The sequence below is a fragment of the Podarcis vaucheri genome, assembly GCF_965113315.1.
Source record: "Podarcis vaucheri genome assembly, chromosome: 14".
Classification (NCBI taxonomy): domain Eukaryota; kingdom Metazoa; phylum Chordata; class Lepidosauria; order Squamata; family Lacertidae; genus Podarcis; species Podarcis vaucheri.
Genome location: NC_138752.1, coordinates 39,361,854 through 39,386,243, shown reverse-complemented (window position 1 = coordinate 39,386,243; position 24,390 = coordinate 39,361,854). Strand labels below are relative to the sequence as shown.

At 47.6% G+C, this 24,390-nt stretch overlaps 1 long non-coding RNA gene across 2 annotated transcripts in view; it reads left to right on the top strand.

Annotated features, from left to right (window-relative positions):
- The first annotated feature begins 5,381 nt into the window (after positions 1–5,381).
- Positions 5,382–24,390, top strand: part of LOC309519325 — a 28,639-nt gene continuing 9,630 nt past the window's right edge. For both annotated transcript variants that reach the window (XR_014213799.1, XR_014213800.1), the window contains exons 1-2: positions 5,382–5,576; positions 14,656–14,835. This is a non-coding gene — a long non-coding RNA (uncharacterized lncRNA). The remainder of the gene's footprint in view (positions 5,577–14,655; positions 14,836–24,390) is intronic.

Genomic DNA, 24,390 nt, shown 5'->3' with positions numbered 1-24,390 from the left:
ATATGTATTAATGTATATTTGCCTCCAAGCAGGACTTCACTGGGAACAGGAAGCATTTGGAGAGATTTGACTAATTTATTGGAATATATAGAGCAGAAATATCTGGCAGCTGGAGTCTTAACTATGGGAGACTTCAGTGCAGGAGTTGGATCATCAGATGGGAATTCCCTAGGAGAAAATCCTTCCATTTGGGCATGTCTCTAGAGATAATCATTTTAATAAGCAAGCACAAAAACTATTAGAATTTATGGGTAACCATCACTTTTTTATGGGCAGGGAACCGGTGGGCTCCCAGATGTTGTTGGGCTCCAATTTCCATCAGCTTCAGCCAGCATTGCCAAGGGTCATAGATTATAGGATCTGTAGTCCAGCAAGGGATGCAGGTGGTGCTTTGGGTTAAACCACAGAGCCTAGGACTTGCTGATCAGAAGGTCAGTGGTTCGAATCCCGGTGACGGGGTGAGCTCCCGTTGCTCAGTCCCTGCTCCTGCCAACCTAGCAGTTTGGAAGCACATCAAAGTGCATGTAGATCGCTCTGGTATCGCTCTGGTGGGAAGGTAAACGGCATTTCCGTGCACTGCTCTGGTTTGCCAGAAGCGGCTTAGTCATGCTGGCCACATGACCCGGAAGCTGTACGCTGGCTCCCTCGTCCAATAAAGTGAGATGAATGCCGCAACCCCAGAGTCAGCCATGACTGGACCTAACAGTCAGGGTTCCCTTTACCTTTTTACAAGTCCAGCAATATTTGCAGTGTCCTACATTGTCAACCCCTATCATCAAGCCATCTCCAAAGCCTTCCTCTCCCCTCTCTTTCAGTCTTTTGTTTTCCTCCCAGTGACCTTCATTTTTCCCCCCAACTCTTTGGTTTGCTAAGGCTGCTGCATCTCCTCTAAGGATGAAAGACTCACTCTATATCCAATCTGTGTCTTTGTTGCAGACATTCACCCATAAAACCATTCCATTTCTGCACTAATCTGTGCCTTAAACTTTCTGCAGAATCACATTTAAGTACATATTTTATTATTGTTTCTCAAAATACACATGATATAATGTATTTTGTTGCATTTTTAAATCAAGAATGGTACAAAAAGTGAACAATAATTTCATCAGTCTAGGAGCTATGGATTGGGTCATTTGCTGGTGGCAGTGGTGTTGTAGTTGCCATTGTTGCTAATCTCAGGGTTGTGGGTTTGAGCCCCACTATGGGTGAAAGATTCCTGCACTGCAGGGGGTTGGACTAGATGATCCTCACAGTCCCTTCCAACTCTACAATTCTGTAATCTATGATTTATGATCATTTTTCCCAGAATGGGACTCAAGAGAGCTGACACTTAAATACAGAAAGCTAAAAGCATATAAAAAGATAATCATCCAAAGTAATTAAATTGTAATAGAATTAAAACTTGTTATCCAACTTGTTATCCTGAACTTGTTATCGAATGAAACTGGACAATTCAGGGCAGACAAGACGAATCATAGAATTGTAGAGTTCGTAGGAACTTCATGTGTCATCTTGTCCAACTTCCTGCAATGCAGGAATCTCAGCTAGATCATACATGACAGATGGACATCCAACCTATGCTTAAAAACTTCCAAGGACAGTAATCCCATGGGCGTTGAACCAGGTTTTGGTACTTTTGGCAGTATGGGCAGGTGCCAAAGTCCTGCTGGAAAATGAAGTCAGCATCCCCACAAAGCTCGTCTGCAGAAGGAAGCATGAAGTGCTCCAAAATCTCCTGGTAGATGGCTACATTGACCCTGGACTTAATGAAGCACAGTGGAACAGCACCAGCTGATGACATGGCTCCCCAAATCTCTTTTCTGATGAGAGCAGCTTTTGCATCTCATTTGGAAACCAAGGACCCAGAGTCTGGAGGAAGAATGGGGAGGCACACAATGCCAGATGCTTGAAGTCCAGTGTGAAGTTTCCACAGTCTGTGTTGATTTGGGGAGCCATGTCATCAGTCATCAGATTTTGGAGCACTTCATGCTTCCTTCCACAGACGAGCTTTATGGGGATGCTGATTACATTTTCCAGCAGGACTTTGGCACCTGCCCACACTGCCAAAAATACCAAAACCTGGTTCATTGCCCATTGGATTACTGTGCTTGATTGGCCAGCAAACTCACCTGACCTCAACCCCATAGAGAATCTATGGGGCATTGCCAAGAGAAAGATGAGAGTCATGAGACCAAACAATGCAGAAGAGCTGGAGGCTGCTATTGAAGCACCCTGGTCTTCCATAACCCCTCAGCAGTGCCACAGGCTGATAGCATCCATGCCACGCCGCATTGAGGCAGTAACTGATGCAAAAGGGTCCGAAACCAAGTATTGAGTACGTATGCATGCTTCTACTTCTCAGAGGTCCAATATTGCTCTATTTGCAATCCTTGTTTTGCTGATTTCATTTAATATTCTAATTTTCTGAGACGGTTAATTTGGGGTTTTCATCAGCTGTACGCCATGATCATCACAATTATAACAAATAAAGGCTTGACATATCTCGCTTTGCATGTCATGAGTCTATCTCATATATTAGTTTCACCTTTTAAGTTGAATTACTGAAATAAATGAACTTTTCCACGATATTCTAATTTTCTGAGTTTCACCTCTATATGCTACTTCCAGGATAAGATGCAGCAGGACTCCCAGTACCAGGCAGGCAGCACCATGGCATTGATGTTCTGTTTGTCGGATTCCCATAGGCATCTGGTCATCCACTGTGGCTAAACAGAATGCTGTACTACATGCAGCAGGTCTTTGCCCTGGACCAGCAGGTTTCTGCTGAAGACCTTCTGTTTGTAAACAGTTATGTGTAGAAAGGCATGTGATTTAGGCTCATATTCCGCCTTCTGCATCCATGAAGCCTTCTGTGGGACCAATTATCCTGCACTACCGGAGATCATGATCCCAAACATTGTAGCTTGTACAGCAATTTTGTTTTTGTCTCAGTCAAATGGCGGACCTTCACCTTTCACAATATGGGGAAATTGACCTGTTTCTTCAGCCACGAGCGATGTTCCCCTTCAGCTACTCACATCCACATCTGAAAAAATCCCCGCAGGGCGTTTGCGTCAGATTATGCATGCCTTCCCAACTGTTTGATCCCTTGCCTCTCTCTCTCCACCTGTGCCACCTGCCATCTTGAGATCTGGCAATGGTTCCTTGCTGTTATTCTGATAGTTTGGCAGATGAACTCCATTCAGCTGTAAATATGCAGTTGTGCTGCCAAGCAGTGAATGATTGGTCTCAAGCAAAGGGGACTCTCTTTTTTCACTCTAAGGTTCTGGCATGTCATTCTGTGGTTAATCACTTTTAGTGAGTGTCAGTCAAGCCTACTCAATGTGACTCTAATGGATGTTCCCAATCCATAACAGAGAGCTGTTAGATGCCAGATGCCAATCTGTTTTGTCACTGATGTGCCTAAGATTCTCGCAAATCAACGACTACAATGAATCAACTGTGGTTTGTATTTTCTTATTAAAAAAAAAAAAAGAGGGGAGGGGGGATCCACAAAATGAGCAAGAATCCACATGTTAATGGTGCAGAGCTTTCGAAGCAAATTGATATTTTCCCTCCATGCATGTGGGAGAATGTCAGTAATTTATAGCATAAGTCTTATAGCAACAGAAAGGCTAACAAATTTATTATAGAGCGAGCGCTCATGAACTACAGCCACTTCATCAGATGCCTGAAGAACAGATAATGCTTTATGCATATGACAAAGTGGACTGTTGTCTGTGAAAGCTTAGGACAGAGGTCATCCACCTGGCCCCTGCAAGCAACATGGTACCCACAAAAGCTTCCACTGGTGCCCTGGACTCTGATATGTTTGTTTTTTTTAAACGAAGTCTCCAGCCTTCCTAGAAAGAAGATTATGGGGCAAAATGTTCAGGTATCTTTGTGTGAAATGAGATTGTGCGTGGTGTAGCTACCTTGTACATTATTCCCTATTACTAGACAACAACTCTCTCTCTCTCTCTCTCTCTCTCTCTCTCTCTCTCTCTCTGTGTGTGTGTGTGTGTAAGATCAATACTGTGTGATCTCCACAGTGAGGACCAGTAGGACAAAACCAAATTCCCATGTTAAGCTTTAGGTTCCAGGGGTTGCAATCTCTCTAATTTTGTGTTAAGCCAAACCCCCTCCCCATAGTAGCTATTTTGTGATTGTTGCCCCCGGTACCCTCTCAAAATTCAAAATGTGTCCACTGATTTACAAGTGTAAAGTCATGTATGTCGGGACAAAACATCTGAATTTCACATATACGCTTATGGGTTCTGAACTGAAGCAGACTGACCAGGATTGAGGAGGAGCTCAACGTGGCATATATGATTCTGTCCCTCGTCCCATTTTATCCTCACAACAACCCTCTGAGGTAGATTAAACTGAGAGCTGCTGACAGGCCCAAAGCCACCTGGGTGGGGATTCGAACCCCAGTCTCCTAGGTCCTAGCCCAGCACTCTAACCACTAAAGGTGAAGGGTAAAGGACCCTGGACAGTTAAGTCCGGTCAAAGGCGACTATGGGGTGCAGCGCTCATCTCGCTTCAGGCCGAGGGAGACAGCTTTCCGGGTCATGTGGCCAGCATGACTAAACTGCGTCTGGTACAACAGAACACTGTGACCGAAACCAGAGCGCACGGAAATGCCATTTACCTTCCTGCCACAGTGGTACCTATTTATCTACTTGCACTGGTGCGTTTTCGAACTGCTAGGTTGGCAGAAGCTGGGACAGAGCAACAGGAACTCACCCCGTTGTGTGGATTCAAACCGCTGAACTTCTGATCAGCAAGCCCAAGAGGCTCAGTGGTTTAGACCACAGCGCCACCCACTCCCTGAGTCTAACCACCACACCACACTTGCTCACAAGTAGAGAGGGAACTCCTGGGACTCAAAGCCCACACTGCAAGCACCACAGAGTGCTTCTTTACTAACTTAGCAGACAGTGAGATGAAGAACATAGTTTTTGGTGGAAGAAGCAGTGCAGTGGAACAGAAACAGTGCTGCGTGTGAGCTAGGCAGAGCAGAAGGGAAAACTAAGCTCTTTTACATTCCTAGTTATGTCACAGTAGGCTGCCTCTCTTGATCTGCAAAGAGTGAGTGAATCATTCTGCCCCTAGGCAGGGGAGTTGGCTGCTGTCCTGACCTTCTTTTCATCCTTCTTATGATGTGACCATTGCCAATCAGAATTTTTTAAAAAATTAAAATGTCATATTGCTAGCATCATCTTTTCACAGTAGATTTGCCTGGCAAAGGATCTTTGTCCCCCGCCCCCCAGTAATACATCAAAGCCTACCCAGATGGCTTCCCAAATTCCTAGAGCCCTGTTTAAAATATCTGAACCCACAGCGTGTCCTTCACACATTGGCTTCAGATAACAAGATCCTCAGCGTGGAAAGGACTGGTGCGTCCAAAGCTTTTAATCATTGGCATCTCAGCACTGTGCTCAAAGTTCTTAAATAAGCTGAGCTGACAAAGTCCACTGGCTACCAAATTTCCTGCCTCTGTTAAATAAAGCTTATTGACGAGAGAGAGAGAGAGAGAGAGGATGAAGATGAAGATAAGGTTGCTCCGCATGGTAAGGACTTGTTTACTTGTTACATTTCTCCCTGAGGAATTGTTCCCTTGCTGAACACGTCCCTGTGGATTCTGCACCCCCCCCCCCTCCTAGAGTTGGACAGATGTTACTTTTCTCGATTTTATATTGCTCTGGCAATCTCATCCTTCAGTTTGAGACATGGCTCAGTTTCAGAGCCTGTTTCCAATGCCCTAGCTTGGCCCTGACGAGGCTATAGCTCAGTGGTAGAGCATCTGCTTTGCATCCAGAAGATTCCAGGTTCAATCCCTGGTATCTCCAGGTCAGGCCATGAGAAAATCCCACCTGAAACCCTGAAGAGCCATTACTAGTCAGTGCAGAATACTGGATGGTCCAACACTCTTAACTCGGTATAAGGCAGCTTCCTATATTCCTATATCAACCTTGTTAACAAGGATCATTTTGAGGATGGGCTATAGCTCAGTGGCAGACCATGTGTCTTGCTTGTAGAAGGTCGCAGGTTCAATACCAGCAACTCCAAGTAGGGTAGAGGGAGACTAGCATCTTGTCAACACAGTAATGAGTTCTGCACTCCCTGAACTCCCCATCACTCATTGTGGAAGGTTCTTAAGAAAATAAAATGAGCCCTGCTGGATCAGCCCAATGGCCCATCTAGTCCAACATCCTGTTCTTACCGCGGCCAAACAGATGCCCATGGGAATCCCCAAAGCTCCTCTTCTATTTTTATGTTCTTATTTATCTAGGTAGTGGTGTTCATATTGCACTAGATGAGTTTCAAGTACTCTATCTGAAAGTGTTCATTGAACCATCTTTATCCTAGGAGGTTCAGGTTGCCTCCATGGGACAGGTGCATTCAACCAGCTTAGGCTGCTGCTCCAACCTGGATAGAGATAACCTGGCCTTGGCAACCTATTTCCTGGTAAACTTCAAATTTGACTACTGCAATATATGGGCCCGTCTTTGAAGCTGTTTCAGAAACTGCGATTGGGACTAGGTGTTACAGTCACATAAGGCTAGTGCTTTGCCAACTGCAGTGTTTTCCAGTTCATTCGCCCCCACAAGCAGAAAAAAGATGCAAGACAACATATTCAATGGTAAAAAAAGGTTCTATTTATTAAATTTTAACTGATGAGAGGATCTGTCAATTAGCCAAATACCTAAGTGCAATTGAGGAAAATAAATGATTACATACGAAGGAACCATCCTTCACCCTCACTGGACATGTAAGACAGCGAGTTAATTGCTCCCCAGTGAAGCACTGGGAGAAGGTCTCCTTGTTCTGGGAGAATCAGCTAAGTGATGCCCAAGATGCCAGATTCCGCTGTCTAGCATTCACCATGGTGCACAGGCCAGGCTCTACGGGCACCCCAAGAGTGTGCCCTTATAATGCCTCAGGGTGGCAGTGAATTTAAACCTTTACCTTTTCTTTTCTTTTCTTTCCTGGCCTGCACTGAATGCCAAGCAGCCAAATTATGCCAAATCAGCAATTGATGCCGGCTGGAACATGTCCTTGAATTCCAATAGTGTCTCTTACTTGCTGGACGGAGACTAGGGAGGGTCATGTGTGCATAGAAAGGATGCTATTGTACACAGGTGAAAATTATACTCATTGTTCTGCCCATGTTTTCCTCTGACCCTGCCCACTGTGACCATGTGACCTTCAGGCTGAAAAGGATTGCCCACCCCTGCTTTGTAGCATCTGCCTGTTTGTTTGTTTGTTTGTTTGTTTGTTTGTTTGTTTGTTTGTTTGTCTGTCTGTCTGTCTGTCTGTCTGCCTAGCCACCCCATGGTCAGTGTACAGGGAGACAAAAGAATCATCAGAACTTCCAGCCAGGACTCAATTTTGAAGCGGGTGGAAATGAGAAGGTGACTTCCTTTCAGCTTCCTTGCCAGCCTGCAGTAATAAGACAGCTCTTCAGCCTTCTTTAATTATATAACAGTTGGTAAACCTGATAAGATCTTTCCCCCCCCCCACCCTCCTGTGGGGAAATCCTATAATGTCATTTGCAGTTCTTTCCCTGCCTGTGATCACTTCGTAATAGCTTTAGGCTGAGGTTCAGTAAATCAATATGGCTACACACCAATCTGCACCGGCTCTCATCGGATCCATACCAACCCTTTTATTTCTTACTCCCATAGTCTTCACAGGACCTTGCCAACTGTCGGTCTCAGAGGAAGGGAGCGAAGGGAGGCTTCCATTTGCCCTGACTGCCCTGGCCATGAAGGAGGGGCAAAATTCCCAGATCAGTTCAGGATTAAAGGTAAAGGGACCCCTGACCATTAGGTCCAGTCGTGGCCGACTCTGGGGTTGCGGCGCTCATCTCGCTTTAGTGGCTGAGGGAGTCGGCATACAGCTTCCGGGTCATGTGGCCAGCATGACTAAGCCGCTTCTGGCGAACCAGAGCAGCGCACGGAAACACCGTTTACCTTCCCGCCAGAGTGGTACCTATTTATCTACTTGCACTTTGACATGCTTTCGAACTGCTAGCTTGACAGGAGCAGGGACCGAGTAACGGGAGCTCACCCCGTCACAGGGATTCGAACCACCGACCTTCTGATTGGCAAGTCCTAGGCTCTGTAGTTTAACCCACAGCGCCACCTACGTCCCTTTAGTTCAGGATTAGGACCCCCCAAAAACCCAAGCTCAGCACACGCCTACTCCCACTTACTAGACTTTGGGAAGGAGGCAGGAAGGCGCTCCTTCAGCGAGGCAGCCTGTGCGGGAGAACCAGTTGCGCTCTCCTAAATCTGTCTCCTCTCTTGTTAAGCAACATGAGACATTAAGAATGTAAGAAGAGTTTGCTGGATCAGACCAATGGCTCATCTAGTCCAGAATCCTGTTTTCACAGTGAGCAACCAGGTGCCTGTGGGAAACCAGCAAGCAGGATTCAGGCGCAAGAGCACTCACCCCTTCTGTGGTTTCCAGCGACTGGCCTTCAGAAGCATTTGTGCTTCCATCTGTGGAGGCAGAGCCATTACGGCTAGCAGTCATCAATAGCCTTATCCTCTGTGAATTTGTCTAATCCTCTTTTCAAGCAATCCAGGTTGGTGGGCCACCAGTGGCGTAGCGTGGGTTGTCAGCACCCGGGGCAAGGCAAGTAATTTGCGCCCGCTAACCCGTGGATTTGCGCCCCCTAACCCTAACCCCCAGATGTTGCGCCCGGTGCGGCCGGCCCCCCCTGCACCCCCCACGCTACGCCACTGTGGGCCACCACTGTCTCCTGTGGGACTGAGTTCCACAGTTTAATGATGTGCCACATGTATACTTTCTTTTGGCTGGCTGTCCAGAATCTTCCGCCTTTCCGTGTCATTGGATCTTCATGGGTGATTGTGTTATTGGGGGGGGGAGAGAAAAGGTTATTGTCTAGCTTATATTAAAGATTGTTCTGGGTTTGCTGTTGTAACAAGGAGTGGTGAAACCAAAATATATTAACTTGCAACCTTAGACCTGATGTGAGCACATAATGGCTTTTTATTACACTTGCTTTGGGAGGCAACACTGTGGGAAGGGAGTTTTTTTTGGGGGGAGCATTAAAATGCCAGTAGCTCATTATATTTTGCACATGAATAGAGGCTTGTAAAGCTGCTGGTTTGTCTACTTCCATACATATATTTCTGTTACTGTGGTCTGTCAGAGAACTCCACAAGAAGTAGGGAATCATAAATATTGAAAAGGAGATGTGTATTGACTCTTTCGATTTGCTCAGAGTCATCCCCCTTGTGCTTTTTCTGACCTGGGGGAATTATCAGTGAGATTTCTCTAAATGTCAGCTTCTGTTCCTTGAGCATCTCAAATTAGTAGGCAGGCCTTTGACTGATAATCTCGCAGGTCCAATGGGAAGCAGATTTCCATCCCTGGATTTCTTCTTCCCCTACCCCCCTTGCAGCAGGGATCCACACGCCACCGGGTCTTGCGAATAAATTTGCCAAGGATTCCATGCACGTTCAGCCTTCAGACCAGTGTCAACGTGGGTGGCATTCGCATCGAACGCAGGGTGAATGTTGGCTGAGATTCAACGGCTGTTTCAAGGCTCGGCTGAAAGAATGCCCTGAGATATTATGCCAAATATCTGAGTGATGTGCCCTGGCTGTCCTACTGAGCCCCACTGCAAAGGATACGTTGGAACTGGAGAACCTGCCAATATTCAAAAGCAGTAGTAGGGCAAATGCTTTTATAAGACTGGTTCAAATTGTACAGAAATAAGTAGAGAGACAGCAACTTTTTGGAGCTCTGTGGAACACTTATTCAGGCTGGACAAAAAGGAAAGGAAAGGAGAAGGAAAGAGAAATGTTGCCAAGCATGGAGAGAAACCTACAAAGCCCAAACCTGCAATGGCTATGTTCTACCTCCACTGACAGGGACATTATGCCTCTAAATATCACCTGCTAGAATTTACAAAAGGGGGAAGTTCTGTTGCACTCATGCCCAGCTTGCAGGCATCCGGCTGGACACTGTGAGAACAGGATGCTCAGCTAATTAGGCCATTGGACCAATCCAGCAGGCAAAAAGAATGATGGAATTTCCCCCCACAAAAAATAATGGAATCTGTTCCAGCAAGAGGCAGTGATAGCCACCAACTTGGAAAATAAGGAAAGCAGGAAGGAAGGGACATGGAAATGAACATTAAATTTCTGCTAGTTTTCCAAAAGTGGCTTTTACATAGTACGAAAGATCACATAAAATGTTTAAATTATCAGGTAAGAGAGCACTGTGAAAAGTGGAATAAAGTGCTGTCTGAGTGCAGCCTTATGCCCATCAATCTCAATGACTCTACTCTAAAATGGGACACTACCTAGAATATTTAAATTTCCCTGTCTTGCACTAAAAGTAGCATTTCTCTCTCAAGCTTCCACCCAAAGAAGGTCAGTGTCAGTGACAAAACAATTCACCTTGTTTGACTGTTTCCGCCCCCCACCAAAGGAGCTTTCATAGAAACAATGGCATGAACATTATATTCAGCATAGACCCACTGAAATTAATGGACCTGAGTTATTCATGCCTGTTAATTTCACTGTGCCTACTCTGAGTAGAACTAGCACTGGACACAACCCAGTGGGAAAGCTGAGTGTCAATGCGAGGAGAATGTCCATTGCTCCATCACCTCTGCTTTGATTTGCTTCCTTAACTTCATTTGATGGCTGCTATTAAGAAGACCCACCCACCCCCACCCTGTTTCCAGAGCTTTCCCTGGTATTTCATTATCTAGCTTGAGCTTGAATTTTTGCATGAAAAGTTTTCACATTAGAGTAGCATTCCCTGACGAAGAGGAAGATCAGAAACAAAAGCAGGTTCCATTTTTGATCTGCCGCGCCTGTGCTTCATCTCTCGCTACCTTTTTTTAAGTCAACTGTAAAAGAATATGACACTTGGGCATGATTAGTTCTTCTCATTCTGTACCTTTCCACTGGAGGGAGGGGGCTGCCAGTTTCATGCTTCTCCCTTGATCTGCCGAGTTCCGAAGCATGAGTCAGAAGTGCTTCATGTCAGAAATTAGGATTCTCTCCAAGAGCCATGAACTGATGAAGTCTTTTGTTGTTTTGAGACAAAATGCACTGAGTTCTTCTCTTTTAGAAGTTAGTCATCCTTTTCTCAAGCCTCTCTCTCTCTCTCTCTCTCTCTCTCTCTCACACACACACACACACACACCAAAACTGAAACAATATTTGCTAGTTGGCCTGAGTAATTATTATGCTTTGAGATTCTAGTGCCTTAAATTAAAACTTCTCTTCGTTTCATCTTCTGCCTACTGTAGGCACTTGAACCTCAAGTGCTGGAGGTCGTGTTCACTGGTACTTGGGACAAAGGCCCTTCAAAATTCTCAATCCTGGGCTGTGTCATTTTCATTTTACTTAACGGAAGGATATGTGAACTAGAATCTATCCTGTGTTCTCAGTAATTATATGCTAAAGGTGTATAATGTGCTTTGGGGGTATATTTTAGACTTCAACGTTGTTAATAAAAAGTTTTAAAGCTTTAAAAAAGAACATTCTCCATGCTGTTTGTGGAAAGTGAATTTTTTTTGGGGGGGCGGGGGAATTTATCTAATTTTTATGGGGGAGGAAAGACCACTGCTTGGCCAGGACAGGCACAGGCCAAGGACTCTGGGGGCTTGGAAGGACCCCTCCTTGATGCATCACAGGTGCATATCTAGTCAGCACCATCTCTGTGCCACTTGGAAGACTAGCAAAAGTCAGCTTCCATGCATGGTGGCTACCCGCATTGCATTTTGTGTAAATGGCAGACAGCCACCATGCATGGGAGCTGACTTAGTTCCCATTCAAAAGTATCATCACCAGTCCATCGCTGCAGGGTGTCTCCAGGGGTTCAGTACAGGGTGGGTGATTGCCACTGCTGCCCAAGCAGTTGTGGTGGCCAAGGAAGTTGGTGGTGGCCACCTACACAAGCAAAGCTAGGTCCTCAATTGGAATGTGTATGTGTTGGGAATGGGGGCCCACCACTGACACCAGCCCTGGGAAGAGATATTCCCTAATAGTTTCTTGAGGGCAAGAGTTATCATTAGCCATTGCACTAGCATGGCTTCCATCTTTTTTCATTAAGGTCCCCATCAGCACTACTGCTAGTGAAAGCAGTAGCAGCCTGGCCGCCATTTTGTAATCCCCCACAGTGCCCCAGGTTTAGTGCCATCCCAGGGTTTCCATACTCCTCTTGGCTAGGGCTTCAAACTTAAAGGTCTCTGGTCCAGTCCTAGCCAATAGAAAAACAATGTCCACAGGATTCTACATCTTGTCCTCAAGTGTAGCTAGAGTTTCTGCCCAAATAATGCTTCCCGCAGTTCCCAGAGAATTAATTTAGAACAACGTACAAGATAAAAGCATGCATTTATGCATCCCCTGTTATTATTCCGAGCCCTTTAATATTACTTGGGGGTAAAGCCTTAATTGCTTTTCTTGTTATCCATTATCTGAGGACATTTCTGAGACATCCCGTAATGAAAAGACTATTCAGATCACATCACAAGCACCACAGCAGCCTTGGTTATTGAATAATATTCTTTTTTTTCCCCTCTTGGTAAAGGAAAGGGCATTTAAAATCAAACAGAAAAAGCCAGTAAAATGATTATTAAATATAAGAAGGCATTGCATTACAGAGCATCATAGATGCACTTGGAGATACATCATTGCAAACTTCAAAAAACCATTAGCTGTACCCCATCGTGGGTTTTGTTTCTATAAAAAAAATTGTTATAAAGAAAACAATAACAATACAAAAATAACAAGCCTCTGCACCTCCCACTTCCCTTCTTCTTCCAACACCATTGGTATTACAAAAACACAAAATTTGTGAGCATCATTGGTTGGATCCCATAATCAGGTAATGTAGGGAGCTTGAGCTTCAAACAACAAGGGATGATAACCCTGAATTGTCCACTGTGGTGAACAGCAGCTCACCCTACCCTCCTTCATCTCCTAAAATGGTAAACTGAGATATTAGGGCCTGAATCTGTGAGATGATCCCAGGGTCTAGGTGTGACAAGAACAAGTGGCCAGAGACTAGAGTCACCAGCTAAAGAGCTAGACTTCTTGACTCTGAACTTGATGCTGGTGATCCAGGGACTATTGAACCAAGGATTGGCAGGCAGGAGCCTCCCAAGCCAGATCCCACAACACCAGGCCTAAAGAACTAGAGCCAGGAACTCCGTGGACACCTTTCCCTGGGTCTGGGTTACTACCTTGCAAGTTCAACAGAAAAGGGAATGTACCAAGTCAGGTAGCAGGAGAAGTGCTCAGCTTTAGGCCAGAGGGCTTACCTTTTAAGAGGCTATGGGTCTCCAAAGGGGGGGGCACTGTCTAGGAGAAGGGGCCTGGAGGCTAAGGCTTTAAAGTTCTCTGTTCACATCCAATCCTTCTTGGGGCAACTTGTGCACTTGGAGCTCTCCATGGTGTTGAAACAGCCTTTTGCTGTAGGCTCCTCCATGGAAGTGGAGCAGGATAATTTGTGACCTTCTGTGTGCAAAGTACAGTCATTCCTTGGGATACAGACACTTCAGGTTATGCGTTTTCGGGTTCCACACTGCACCAAACCTGGAAGTACCAGAACGGGTTGTTTCCAGGTTTTGGCGCTTGCACATGCGCAGAACCGCTAAATTGCGCTTTGTGCATGTGCAGAAATGCCAAATTGCGACCCGCGCGTGCACAGATGCGGTGGTGAGGATTGCGAATGCTGCGGGTTTCGATCGGATCACGTTCGCAACCTGAGCGTCCACTGTATATGTTTTGCCATTACATTCTGGTCTCACCTAACATTTTATTCTATAAACGTACAGAAACTTCTTTTGTACAAAATGTTGCAAACTGTACGTTTGGAAAAATAAAAGTGTAAACATCATGCAATAATTCAGGAACACAGGGAGCTACTTTACACAGAGTCAAACCCTTAGTTGATCTAGTTCCATACTGTCTACACTGACTGGCTAGTCTTTCCAAGGCTTCTTTTAGCGGGTATTCCAACTCCTACCAGGAGATGCCAAGGAATGGACCTGGGACCTTCTATCTGCATAGCAGATGCTCTGCCCCTGAGCTACGGCCCTTCCCCTTAATTTACATGCCTTTTAAGTGAATTAAATTGCACACATGGATAATTGCTTCCTTCTGGGTGAATTCACATGAGCACAACTGTGAGAATGCCAGGTGGGAATCTAAAGGAAAGGAAGACTGCATTCACTTTCACCGTGTTACTTTCAGCCTGGAAGGGTTTTCTTTCCCTTTGAAGACTGAGGATTTCTTCACCAGGCTTTTTAAAACATGAAAAGGTAACCTATCAAGATGGGATGTATCTCCCAGGGCAAACTGATGCCAAAGTTCTCCATTTTAAATAATATTCTGGACTCCTTTTTCCCTTTCCCTTTCCCCCCCCCTTTCTTTCACCCTTTCTTTCTTTTTTCTTTCTTTTTTTTTACAATAGCCATTATCTCACGCTTCATTCAGAATCACTATAATTTGAGTGTGGAAGGAGCAGCATGGGCATGTCACTCTAATGAAAGTCTTTGTATGAGATCTGGGTAAGTGGTGTCAAGTGTACAGCTTGCCTCAATTCCAACATACAAGAAGACTTCTGTTGCATTCTCGTTTCTCAAAGCAGACCAGCTACAAGAAATGCTGAAATCAGGCCTCCTATCACCATTTGCCAGCCCTCAGGCAGCTCCTGTGATCCCAGCAGGATGGCAGGGTCTACTGCAGATGCCTATCTGAGACCATCCTATATACAGGGGGTGTCACTGCCCGGAGTTGCCAATGTGGCTGAAATAAGCCCCACCTCAAGGTATGTTGCACTCAGGTCCTTGTTACAGGCTTCCCATAGGTATCTGGCTGCCCACTTTGAGAACAGGACGCTGGACTAGATGGGCCAGCGAAGCTCTTCTGATGTCCTTAAGAATCTTCTACAAGGAGTAATGGGGAACTCAGGGTAGTGCTCATTACTGTGAGAATAGGATTGGATGTTACAGTTTGCTGGAGAGTCTCTCTTGTGATTCACAACATGCAGGAGTGTATGAGATTTGTGGTGGTGGGCATCAGCTTTGTTGTTGTTTAGTTGTTTAGTCGTGTCTGACTCTTCGTGACCCCATGGACCAGAGCACGCCAGGCACTCCTGTCTTCCACTGCCTCCTGCAGTTTGGTCAAACTCATGCTGGTAGCTGCAAGAACACTATCCAATCATCTTTCCATCTTTCCAGGGAGTCTTCTCTTCTCATGTGGCCAAAGTATTGGAGCCTCAGCTTCAATCTGTCCTTCCAGTGAGCACTCAGGGCTGATTTCCTTCAGAATGGATAGGTTTGATCTTCTTGCAGTCCATGGGACTCTCAAGAGTCTCCTCCAGCACCATAATTCAAAAGTATCAATTCTTCGGCGATCAGCCTTCTTTATGGTCCAGCTCTCACTTCCATACATCACTACTGGGAAAATCTGCTTAGGCACTGTAAAAATGGGATTGTGGACTTAGATGGGCCACTGGCCTGATCCTGCAAGTTCTTCTTATGTTCTTGGGACCCAAAAATAAACAAATATGTTTGGCAGTCCTTTTGCCCCAAACTCCTTGCTAGATTAAAATTACAGAAGTTCCTATGACAAATTAATTAATTTTTTTTAAAAGACCGTGGAAGGCTCCCACTTGCCACTTCCCCCTGCCTTTGATTAAACTTCACCAGGGTTTAAGAGACTGTTTTTAACTGTCCTGAGCCAGGGACGCAGTCATGGGAATGGGCCAGTTTCAAACTGGTAGATCTCAAACAAAAAAGATTTCCTTTTAACGTTTAGGTGTGTTGCGTGTGTTTTAAAAAAGGAAGTAGGAAAGAAAAGTTCCTTTTGCTTCATTGCACCTTCTGGAAAGAAATTCAATCAGCCTGGAGTAGATCTATATTGCTGGCAATTGCACCAGCTGATTAATACCTGCAGGAGCAATCACTTACAGTACATCATCTGGAGACTGACAAACAATTTATTATCAAGGGCTTAATTGCTTGTAATATGATAGATCCTTGTAACGAGGCAAGCCAATTTAGAAATGTAACAGTATGGGGGGAGGGCAGGAGGGTTACATTATGGGGATGAATGACCATTGAGGTTATCTTTAGAAGAAGAAAAATGAGCAGAATGGATGTTCATCCCAACTGCATTACCAGTCCAGTAGCAGAGTGTTTTGCTGCCCTTATCTCATTCATAAAACAAAACAAAACAAAACATGGGTATCAGAGAGCCCAACATTCCCCTACTCAGCCATGTAGCTTACTAGTGACTATGGGTTAGTCACCTTCTCTGAGCCTAAGCTACCTCAAAATGTTGCTGTGAGGACAATGTAAAGTAGGGGAGAAACACGTACGCCATTTTGAGCTCCTTGAGAAAAGGCGAGATATAAATGTAAACAACGTGGACATTGTAGAAACTGTTTCCAGTGTGCCTTAATTTATATTGTCCTGTGAACCACCCTGAGACCTCCAGGTATAGAGCAGTATATAAATTCAATACATTATAATAATATTGCTGGAAGATTTACCATGAAATGGATCCTAATGTTGATCTTTCAAGGAAGATTCTTCTACTACAGATCCAGCACACAATCCACAAAACTTCTCAAGCTATGACTAAGTTGGTGGGAATTTTGTCCAGGTTGTTTTGCTCCTGAGGCACTCAGGAGACCAGAAACATGATAATGGTTTGCCTGTTAGTTTTTTTTTTTACAGTTAGAACAAGCCCTTTAAAATACAAACACCTATAATAGAAATATACAGAGCTACATGGGGGGTGAGGTTATGTGCGTGCTTGTCTGTATGATAACATGAATATTTATATTGTCCTACATAAGTGACTTGGTTCCACGCAGACTTGACAGCTGCCAGTAACTTAGGTACACTCAGAAGCTGAACTGGGAAAAACATCACATTGTAATCTCCTTTGTGTAACAAGCTCTAATGAGCAGTAAACATTAACTGTGTTAGAAGCAGGCTAAATCCAAGGGATGAATTTCCTAGGAAGACTTGGCCAGATCAAAGAACACTATTGTTATGCACATTCCTAAGTACCCCCTGCTCTTAGCTTGAGTCCATATAACAATGAAGGCCAGGTTTCTGAAGCCTGCATTGTGATGTGCTGCCCTGACACAAAACATCCAGTCAGGCACAAGATGGGTGTCGACAGGGGCTGGCTGAGGTGTATATAAATCAGACCTTTTTCGCTTAGAGCAGGGAACCCTCAAGAACATACGTAACAAACATCACTATGCAGGATCTCCATGAGGCACTTCCCAACGCCAGACACTTCAGAACAACCTGGAGCAACCTTCCAGGTGTTGCTGAACACCAACAACCCACAGCCCTAGCAAGCAAGGCCAATGGCCAGGATAATGTGAGTTGTGTGTCGAGACCCCGAAACCACTCCCTCATTGAGGAATAAGACACAAGGAGAAGGATATTAGATTAATGTTATTGGGCAAATTTAGGCCACAACTTTTTTGGTTACAGAATGTGAGCGGTATTGGCTTAGGCATTGGAATTGACCCGACTATATCTGACTCCTGCCGCAGGAGTCTAGTAAGGGTCAACCACTGGTAGGGGGAGCCCAATTGATGTAAACCAACTTGAGCTTCCCCAGGGTTCCTGACGGGGTTGTGGCATGGCGCTAGCCCTGCCCCGGGCTTCGGACAAGAGCCACACCTCCGGATTTCTTTAACGGAATACCCTTAAGCTTGGAGGGGCAGGTGATGGCCACACCTCCCCCAACATAAGATCAACCAATGCCTAACCGCCAAACCTTACAAAGTTGTGATGATTGCTACGAGGTATGCCAAATGGCCCGTGCCAATTTGCCAAGTGGGGAAATTCCTACCAGGTCCCTCAATGGCGACCAACCAAGGTCCATAGCAAGGCCAATGTCAAAACCTGAAAATGAGGGAGGGAGATTGAGGAAGCAAGACAAGCGTAAGCTCTCTGACTTGCGCCTCAAGCCCAAGCACACCTCCCCAGCCAGTGGATTGGCTGGCTGGACAATGACATGGCTGGGAACCTCCGGGTGATGTGAGACTTCGTCCCCTGCCCCCGGAGGGGAGTGGGTGACCATGTGGTCCACCGCAACTCCTCCCCACTGGGAAGTGGAGCGGATTTGCTAAGTCTAGCCACCTGGCACCTGCAATGCTGAGTTGGGAGAGGTTAAATTAAGAGGGTCCTCTGGCTGTTGACTGATGGAGACCTGGCAACTCGCCAGGGGCTGATCCTTAGCCCTGAAGCTCTGGCGAGAACAAAGTGTGGGTCTTGCCCCTTGTATAGGTGTGTACAGGTTGTATAGGTCTTGCAGGAAAAGACAGATGTATGCAGATTTAAAAGGTGGCTTGCTAATTGGGGTTCAGCAGCAAAGCTCATCTTGGTGGACGATGCCGCTGAATTATTGCCACTTGCCATCTTACACAGAAAAAAGGAAGAAAAAAGAAAGGTTAACTACCCAGGAATAGGAAATTAATAACTGAAAAGAAAGCCTTTGTGCAATGTTAAAAAAAAAACACATTTTTTCCCATAATTATGTCAGTACTGTGTTTCTAATCATTCCTCATGTTGAGATAAAAGTGTTATCAAAAGGATTGTGTTTGAATGTGAATTATTATTTTTCTTTCATATCCTGAGCAGCACCATGAAGACTCTTAAACGTAACAGGAAATGTCAGGTTTACTGGGAAACGCATGGCTTTTTCTACAGAAGTGCCAAGACTTGATGTACCTTTGAAATTATAATTCACAAGAATAGATTGGGCGGGGGGGGGGCGGGGACCAGGAAAGTTTTAAAACAATGGTGTAACAACTTGTTACATGCAGTTACATAGCTATCTCCGGCAGCTTTTAAATACATATTTTTGCATCATCTATGCTTGTTAACTCCATTTGGTACTGTACTCTTCCCTGATAAGAATGTAAAAAGAGCTTCCTGACTCAAGCCAATAGCTATCTCATCCAGCATTCTGTTCTCCTAGTAGCCTAGGTGCCTAACCCTTTGTACCCTCAATGCAGCTAACAGGGGGAGGGAATTTTCAATCTGCCCATTTATTCCTACTTGCCACTTCTGTTTCACAACAGGATCTCTTAGTCCAGGACTGCTAAGCTTTCTCGGGTACTTGGTTGAAAGCTTTTTGAAAGTCCAAGTGCATGATATCAACTGGGTCATCTCTATCTATATGCCTGTTGACACTCTCAAAAAACTCTAATATGTTAGTGAGACAGGACTCACGCTTGCAGAAACCTTGCTGGTTCTGCCTCAGCAAGGATTGTTCTTCAATCATGACTCCCAGCAATCAAAACAAACTACAGTTCCCAAGATTCTTGGCAGGAAGCCATGACTGTTGAAGTGGTATAAGAATGTATTTTTGGGGAGGGAAACGAAGTTGTGTGTTTGTCAGGGGTTCAGGAGCAGAGGCGAGGGCAAGGGAGGAAACAGAGAGCGAGGGGGAGGAGGCAGAAGAAAGGATGAGTGATGACGACGACCCGAGATCTCCGAGCCTTTCCAGTGAATCAGAAGATTCACAAAAAGGAGCACCAGTGGCCAGGGCAAGGGGGGAGACTAGGGGGACACCCCAGGAAGAAAGAGCCAGAGGGGACTCAGAGGGGAGCAGTTGGAGATCGGGACCAACGTCACCGCCAGAGAGTAGGAAAGAGGAAGAGCGCCAGGGAGCAAGCGCTGGCAGCTCGCAACAGGAGGGAGGGCACGAGTCAGGAGTGGCCACACCTTCATCGGGGAGCGAAGTGACGGTTAGACGGAAAGTGGAAGGTTGGGCGCGCGCGCCAAGTTCAAATGCACAGGAAGGTGGCGCAGTAGGCAGCCCGGAAAGGGAGCCAGGTCCTAAAGCCCGGCGCAAGGAGACAGGAGAGTCAGGGGGGTCAGCGTCAGAAGAATCCCGGAAGGAAGAGACCCAGGGGGGCAGAGGGACCCAGAGGAGAACTGTCAGGCGGAAAAGGTGGAGCAGGGCTAGGATATTAAGTTGGTGCGCAAGGGGCGGAGACTCAGACGGAGCTTCGCCGATCTAAGCATAAGACGTAGGGTTGCACGCAGCAGCTCGAGAATGGAGACTGTAACTCAATAAAGACTTTTATTTAACGATCGCTGGCTAGCGTGATCCTCTGTGAGCTAGGATCTGGAAGTAACCCTGACAGTAAGCTCCGTCTCATCAAATTGTGGGCATCCACGGCCTCGCGGAGAGGAGGGAAAGCGGGTGCCTACAAGAGAGCTCACGAACGGCAGACAATATGACGGCCGAACAGCAAATAACGGAACTCAGAGAAGCAGTTTCACGACTGAATGCCGAGGCGCTGGCGTCCAGGAAGAGAGAGGAGGAAGCAGCTGCCGCCTACAGGGATCTCCAGGTCAGGTTGGACGTGCTTACGAAGCAAGGGCAACAGACACCCAAATCAGAGGGGATTGGGTTGGGGAGACGCACAGGCGGTCTAGTCTCGCACTTCGATGGGAATTTGCAACAGTACCCCAACTTTAGAGCAGACGTAATGTGTGCACTGCAACTACTGCACAAAGACTTTAGAGATGAACAAGAGAAAGTGGGGTTCATCATGTCCCATTTGCATGGAGACGCAAAAGCATGGCTGCACAATTTGTGGAGAGATAAGGATCCTGCGCTCCAAAATGCGGACGCCTTTATTAAAGCGATGGATGGCTGTTTTTTATCAAGCATTGACGTGGATCTTGCCCGAAAGGAGGTGCATGGACTAAGGCAAGGGAGGGCCAGCGTAAGGCAGTATCATGCCCGCTTTTTCGCTTTGGTCAGTGCCCTGGAATGGGACAGAGATTCGGCTCCTGTCAGAGACCTTTTTTGGGAGGGCTTGCACAACTCGGTTAAAGATGAGATTGCGAGGGGGGAGAGACCCCGGACCACGCAGGAGATCGTTCAGAGGGCGCTGGCGGTGGGGGTGCGGCTGGAAGAACGTCCGTGGAGCAGGGACGAAGGGCGCAGCGGGCGCGAACCAGCCAGGGGCTCCTCCTTCCTTCCCAGAGAAGCAGCGCGTGCGCAATCCACGCCTCCAACAGGGGGAGGGGTGGAACCGATGGAGGTTGGGAGTGCAAGGGCTCAGTCAGCAGCCAGAGCCCTAGCACCGGCAGCAGTGAAAGCGAAGCCTCCTAGAGGGAACAGGAAGTGTTATATCTGCGAGGATCCAGGGCATATGGCGAAAGAGTGTCCCCGGAGGCTCCACAAGCACACTGCAGCCTCAGCAATGGTGACTGCAGCAACGCAGCACGGAGAACCACAGCAGGGAAACGACGATGTCTGGCTGGAGGAAGAGGCACTGGGGCCCAGCCAGACATGTCAGTGAAGCAGTCCCCAGAGATTTTACCGCCCATGGACCCCCTCCCGCCCAAGCCAGTAGTGAGGCTCACCGCATCGCTCCAGCTACCCAATGGAATCACCATGGACGTGCCAATCACCGTCGACTCGGGAAGCAATGCAGACTTCATAGGGCAGGACTTTGTCGACCGGCACGCTATACAGTTGCTGCCTGCCACGCTGCCCCTGCAGGTTGTCACGGTGGATGGCAGGGAGCTGTTAGGGGGGCAAGTGGTGAAGCAGACGCCACCTATGGTGCTGCGGCTTGGAAATCACAGGGAAATCATCAGCTTCAACGTCACTCAACTCTCGGACACGCCTATTGTATTGGGCATGAGTTGGCTGGACAAGCACAGCCCGACGCTGGCTTGGTACCAGAGGCAGCTGACCTTCGGCTCTTCCTTTTGTGCTGAACACTGCATCATGCCCCAGCAGGAAGGGGAGCAAGAGGAGTCACAGATGCTGCTAGGCACGCTGCAAGCGATTCCCCACAAGTACGCAGAATTTTTGGAGGTTTTCTGCGAGAAGGAGGCAGACAAGCTACCCCCCCACAGACCATATGACTGCAAAATTGACCTGCTGCCGGGGGCGGCGCTGCCCAAAGGGAAGCTGTATTCCATGTCTGAAGACGAACTGCAGGAACTCAAAGAGTTCATAGATCATAATTTGGAGCACGGTTTCATCCGAGAGTCCCAGGCAGCGGGGGGCAGTCCTGTATTCTTTGTGAAGAAGCGAGACACGCCCCAAAAAAGACTCGTAGTGGACTACCGCATTTTGAACAGTGTCACCAAGCCATCGGACTTCCCCATGCCCCGAATCGACGACCTCCTCGCAAAAGTACGCAAGGGCAGCGTGTTCACCAAGTTGGACCTGCGAGGGGCGTACAACCTCATTCGCATGCGGGAAGGAGATGAGTGGAAGACAGCCATGTTCACGCCCCTGGGCACCTACGAATATAGAGTTATGCCTTTTGGATTGCAAAATGGCTCCCACGTTTTTCAAGCTTTCATGCATCACGTGTTGGCGGGGCTCCTCTACAAGACGTGCGTCTGTTTCTTGGATGACATCCTGATCTTTTCGGAATCGCAGCAGGAGCATGACAGACACGTCAGGGAAGTGCTGAGCAGGCTCCAGCAACATAGGCTTTACGCCAAGCTGGAGAAGTGCCAATTCGACGTGACGGAGGTGGATTTCCTGGGCTACAAGTTGTCTGACAAGGGGCTCGCCATGGACAGCGCCAAGGTTCGAGCGGTGTTGGATTGGAAAAGCCCACGCAACCGGAAGGAGGTCCAACGGTTTGTCGGCTTCGCGAACTTCTATCGCAAGTTCATCAAAGGCTTCGCTATGCAGACAGCGGCCATCACGGACACGCTCAGTTCCAAGAAAAAGAAGTTCATCTGGACAGCGCAGGCGGAGCAGTCTTTTCAGGCACTCAAGCGTCTTTTCGCGTCGGAGGAACAGCTGCTTCATGTCGACCCCAGCAGGCCGATGAGAGTTGAAACAGACGCCTCGGACAGGGCCGTCGGAGCAGTCCTGCTGCAGAAGGACCCGCAGGGGGTTTGGAGGCCCGGAGCGTTTTACTCCAGGAAGCTCAGCAAGTCCGAACAGAACTACACCATCTGGGACAGGGAGTTGCTGGCTATTCATGCAGCGTTCAAAGCATGGAGGCACTTCCTGATTGGAGCCAAGCACACGGTGCAGGTCTGCACGGACCACAAGAATCTGGAGCACTGGCGCACGGCACAGTTCCTGAACCAGAGGCAGATACGTTGGGCTGAGTTCTTTGCGAACTTCGACTTCCGGATAGAGTATGTCCTGGGGGACACCAACGTCATGGCGGACGCGCTCTCCCGTAAGCCACAGTATCTGGAGGACGCCACGCCAGCGGCCGCCATGCACATCTTCGCACCAACAGTGTGGGCGTGCGCTGCGGCGACAGTGGACCTGGAGGCGGTGCGACGAGCGTTGCAGAATGACTCCTTCGCGCAAGCAAAGATGGCAGAGATGCAAAGGGGCACGGCAGCGACCAACGGGTTCCAGCTGAGAGATGGATTGCTCATCCGCAAAGGGGCCATCTACGTGCCGGGAGACGAACTTCGCGCCAAGGTACTGCATCAGCTGCACGACGCGCCCACTGCCGGGCACTTTGGCAAGGAGAAGACGGTGGAATTAGTCGCCAGGGATTTCTGGTGGCCCAGAATGAGAGGGGAGGTCGCGGACTATGTGGCGAGGTGCGACACCTGCCAGAGGGCCAAACCAGTGCACAGACCGCCGGCCGGACTGTTGGAACCGCTGCAAACTCCGGTCGAGCCATGGGAGAGAGTCGCCCTGGACTTCGTCACGGATCTGCCCAGCTCGAGGGGCAAGACGGCCGTGCTGGTGGTGGTGGACTTGTTCTCCAAGATGGCACATTTCATCCCGTGTGCGAAGGTGGCCACGGCGGAACAAACCGCCAAACTGTTCATAGACCACGTGTTCAAGGTTCACGGTCTGCCACGATCTATTCTGTCCGACCGCGGGCGGCAGTTCATCTCGAATTTCTGGCAGAAGCTGATGGGCTTCCTAAACGTCAAGATCAACCTGGCGTCGGCGAGACACCCGCAGACCAACGGGCAAGCGGAGCGGGTCAATGCCATCATGCAGCAGTACCTGAGATGCTATGCGAATCAACAGCCTGCGACGTGGGTGGATTACCTGCCGCTCGCCGAGTTCGCCTACAACAACACGAAGCACGTGTCCACGGGGGTCACGCCGTTCTTCGCCAACAACGGGAGGCACCCCAGAACCTTCCCGGGACTGGAAAGACTGGTGGAGGGGGAGCCGCAGACAGCAGATGCGTTCGCGTCGGAGTTGCAGGAGGTCCACGATCAGCTGCGGCGGCACCTGGAGCTGGCCAAACACGCATACAAGGTGCAGGCAGACAAACACAGAAGGGTTGGCGAAGAGATCCATGTGGGAGACTGGGTCTGGTTAGCAGCCCACGCAGTGCCGGCCAGGTCGTTGGCCAAGAAGA